This window comes from Microtus pennsylvanicus, chromosome 10, assembly GCF_037038515.1.
Source record: "Microtus pennsylvanicus isolate mMicPen1 chromosome 10, mMicPen1.hap1, whole genome shotgun sequence".
NCBI classification, from domain to species: domain Eukaryota; kingdom Metazoa; phylum Chordata; class Mammalia; order Rodentia; family Cricetidae; genus Microtus; species Microtus pennsylvanicus.
The window spans coordinates 103370426-103375056 of record NC_134588.1 but is presented as its reverse complement, the minus strand read 5'-3'; the positions used below and the strand labels follow the sequence as shown (position 1 = coordinate 103375056).

The window sequence follows — 4631 nt, the reverse complement described above, 5'->3', positions numbered from 1 at the left end:
TGTAAGTTTCACTGTGATGTTTGTACAATGACAATATAGTCCAGCAAGGGATTTCTTAGAACAAATCCCTGTTGGGGTGCACAGGGGGGCTCAGTATGCGAAAATGTTTTTTTTTTCAGCATAAGCCTAACAACTTGCTTGATTCCCGCTACCCACACAGAAAAAGTGGGATAAAGTCACGTGTGTAATGATCACAGCATTCCCCTGGCAAGAGGGGAGGTGGAGACAGGAGAACCTTCCTAAAGCTTGAGGACCAGGTAACCTGCAGAATGCAGCATCGGCGGGTGGATGCATGAGACTCCATCTCAAAGCAGGTTGGAAGGAAGGAGAGAATGGGCTCCTGAAAAGCTGTCCTTGACTTTTACACATGTGCCTTGACATGTGCACACCCACATATGTGCATAGAAATGGTAACCAAAAGAAAGGAAAAGGAGAATAAATCCTATCATTCAGTGACATTTAATCTTTTTTTTCTGTATCTGGTGACTCCTTGATATAAACCTTGAACATGTAACTTACATCACACTATTGCCATCATTTTCCTCTGAATGTCCAATTTTTAGTTCTTCTGAAAGTTACGTTTAAACTTTAGCCTTTGATATTCTAGCACCTCAATTTCTTGGTATGTCAACTTTGCACAGAATCACTTAATGAAAACATTTTCTCCTTTCTATTATTTCATTACTACTCCCTAACTTCATCTTTTATTCTTGGGATACCTTTCTTTTTTCATACCACATTGAATTAACATTCTCATTTTCTTTTACAGCGGTGAAGTCTTCTGCATTGGATTTATTGTTGACTCAAAAATTAACAACATAATGAAGCAAAAGGAGGCTCACGCTTTTCCTTACTCTGATTATGCTGTCCTCAAGCCCAGGGCTCCTTTCCTCTTCTGGGACACAGTGGAAACATCCACACCCTAATAAAATAAAATGTTTCTAGTTTCAAGGTCATATGGGTATTCTTTTCTTTACGTCGCCCCGTTAATTAGAACCACAAGATGTTTTTGTTTGCCTGATATTTGATCTAAGTCTTTCTTGGATGTCTTTCTGCTTCACTAGAGTGACAATTTTCTGTTCTGTATTCTCATAAAATATCATACCTTCACACTGCTCTGATCTTTGTCTCGTTTTGTATACTTTTATGGTTATCTTTTCCAGAGCCCAGCCGCCTCCCTGAGACCTAGGTCTGCTTCATGTTAACTGCCCGGCTCACATCTGAGAATTCTCTGCCTTCTCAGTTGGGTTCTCTAGGGTCAGCTCTTTGTTTTCTCCCTCTTGCTCCACATTTTAGTGGTTCCTGTTGAGTAAGATGTAAGAGTTACCACTTTGGGTTAGCCTCCTGCTCTGTCCCAACTGACGGGACCAACACAGAGTTTAATGGCAGCACGGGACTTGTGCTGGTTGAGGGACACCTCCTAGCCAATTAACCAAGTTGTAGTCAATTTATTGGTTTTATGGACGGCACTGTAGCCAATTAGGCTCTTCTCTGTGCCTTAGCTCTGCCCGTCTTTCCACAGTGTCTGATCACACTGCTAAGTGGAGTCCTCAGGACCTGCTCTGCTGGTGGGAGCAAGAAAACTGAGTTTGTATTCTGCTGTTTGGGTTTGTCTTACTTCTATCAAATAAACTTTACTAACTTTAGTTGATCTAAGAATAGATGAAGTTTTATACACCTCAGAACGTTTTATTCTGCCCAACAACATTCTCATAGTGTGCTATGCAAAGAACTCTTAAGTCAAAAGCTGTCCTGAGGGCCGGGGAAGCGGCTCACTGGTTAAAAGCACTTGCAGTTTTGATTCCTTTATCTACAAAAAGCACACATCTGTAATCTCGGCACAGCTTCTGTGAGATGCGAGGTAAAGACACACGAACCACTGAGAAGCTTGGTGTCTAGCTAGCTTGGAGTATACATGGAGCATCCCTGCCTCAAAAGTAGAAAGAGAGAAACATCTCCTGAGAGTTGTCCCTTGCCCACCGTGGGTGTGCCTAACTGACGGACACCTACAGACACACTTGACTAATAATGGAAAGAGAAAATTGTTTTGTAGACAATTATCTGACTGTGCCATGAACTGAAAAAATATGACAGATTATTTTTATCCATTTCTAGATTTGTTTAATTTTTCTCTAAGAGGTTTAAAGTCTTTAATCTTTGCAGTCCTGATTTTTTTTGTACAAGTATTGAGGTATAAGGGTTTTTGCCATTTCTGCTCAATAAGGCTGGCACTAAGTGGGTTTCACACCCACTGAAAAAGAATGCCTTTCTTCACCTTCCAATTTCTTAACTCATTGTTCCTTTAAACACACCCTTCCTTTCACTGTCTATGTTTGTCATCTTCTAAGACTCAAACATGGTTGACCAGAATCTTTAGATGGTCCTGCTTGCTCTGAGAGAGTGCCTTGATTTTATTCTTAGCTATTTCTGTTCTGTAGGGAGAGGAGGAAGCTCTGACTGAATGCATATTGTGGCTGGGAACTCAATTGTGACAAGGACTCCACGGGATTGGCAGTCTTCTCTAAGACCCGACTTGGTGGATTTACGGCATCTTCCTCTGGTCCAGGTGCAGATGTTTGTTGATGGTGTGTGCAGAAACCATTATCTGCCGCGTCCTGGATGATGGCGGCCTGAGACTGCTCCTCTCCAGAGCCCTCCTGCTGAGACCAGGAAGGGGAGATAATGACAGCACCCCTTCCACTGAGGTTCTCGGCTGCTGTGCAGCAGCTGGTGCACCTCTATCAGACTACAAATGACCCAGCCAAGCCCAGATTCTCTGTACATGTCTGTGTGTCTGTTCTTTCTTCATCTGCCCATTGCTCTAACAGTTAGGTCAATCTCTGAGCTGTGCAGGATAGAACACTGTTCCATAAAGCTCTGAGCCACTGCTATAATAACTTTCCAAGTCTGGCCCTATCAAGTAGAAGTGTTTTGATTGCTGCCAGTTCTCTTCGGCTCTGCAAATGTTTCCCAGCCCAGCACTAGCATCTGGCGGTGTTTCTTCTGTCTAAATGCATCATGCTGTGCCTTCATAGCATAGACCGAAAGCCGCACTAGTTGTCCTTGCTGGCCTTTTCTAAAGGGACTCTGGCTGGCCTGAGCATGGTCAGCATGGCTCCCGTAGGCCTTGCCCTTCCCACATTCCCTCTGCCTTGCTAAAAATCTGTTAGACTGCATTCCTAAGGCTAGCTACCAAGGTCTAGTCCCTTATTTGGCTTCTTCCTTCTCCTGAGGCTGACTACCAAGGCCCAGCTGTCAAAGTATTGAAGTCCAGCAATCAAAAGACCCCTTTGGCTTCCCTAATTAGCCTGTTCAATTAAAGTTAAATACCTCATCCTAACATAGGGTTTCCCCTTTCACCTTTATAAACTGCAATTTCCCTATGTGCCATGTCTGTCTCCTCTCTATCCGGAAGCAGCCCCCTTTCCCTCCAGAGCAAATATCATTTATCCTCTCCCTTGTTCCTTTCCCCCTCTCCCCCATCTCCCATCTCCTGTCATTGTCTCTTATTCCCTGCCCTTTGTTCCTCTGGGGTAAATAAAATCCCCTTTGTGCCGAGAACTTGGTCTTGGGGTATCTAGTGACAATATCTGTCCTTTTTACTTAGGGAAGGAAGCTTCTGAACAACATGTTACTATGTCAGCACATGTTCTGGATGCCTCTCAAGACAGTATTCATGAAAAACAACATTTAAAAATCTTGCCTTGACCCAAAGCTATCTTTATCTTATATTCATTCATGAATGAGAATTTGATTGGATGATAAAATATATTTTCATATTAATTTGCTCTTAAATATTTAGAGGCATTTCACATCTTTATCCTGAGTGGAGTAGGTACAGTAGTTTCTCTTGGTGTTGCATCCTGAGCAGCATCCTGACATGGGACTAGAGGACGAATGAAAGATACTGGACCCGGAGACCCCAAAGGGGAGGAAGAGGAAGAATTAGTGGACCCCCAACAACAGCGAGAGAGCAATGTGAGCAGCTGCAGCAGCGTGTAAAGGCCTGGGAGCGGCTAGAGCTTTGCGATGAGCATGGTCTTCCCAATCACAGCCGGAAGAGGGCTGTACGGAGGAGCGCTCTGACATCTTGTGTGCCTGGGACCACTACACGGCCCACAAACTCCTGAGCAGCTTAAACTAAACACAGATTCTTCCGCATCAGTCATGCCTTCTAATGTGTATCGTTAAGTTCTTCTTCTTCTTTTTTTTTTTTTTTTGGTTTTTTGAGACAGGGTTTCTCCGTAGCTTTTTGGTTCCTGTTCTGGAACTAGCTCTTGTAGACCAGGCTGGCCTCGAACTCACAGAGATCCGCCTGCCTCTGCCTCCCGAGTGCTGGGATTAAAGATGTGCACCACCACAGCCCCGCTTATCGTTAAATTCTTGAGAGCCTCATTAATTATGGCAAGTAGCTTCTCTTCCATGTAATTAGCAATGATTCCTCCTTAATAAACTGACCTGCAGTGTGGGTCTCTGTCTTTATCTCCATCCATCACCAGATGAAGGTTCTATGGTGCTATGCAAGATATTCGTCAGTATTGCTGTAGGATAGGGTCATTTCAGGTTCCCTATCCTCAGCTGCTCAAGGAACTAACTGGGAACATCTCCTTGGGCTCCTGGGAGCCACTCTA

The 4631-nt window shown here is 43.8% G+C and overlaps 1 pseudogene; it reads left to right on the top strand.

Moving 5' to 3' along the window:
• Window positions 1-3880: 3880 nt before the first annotated feature.
• Window positions 3881-4144, top strand: LOC142858181 (cytochrome b-c1 complex subunit 6, mitochondrial pseudogene; annotated as a pseudogene).
• The last annotated feature ends 487 nt before the right edge of the window (window positions 4145-4631 follow it).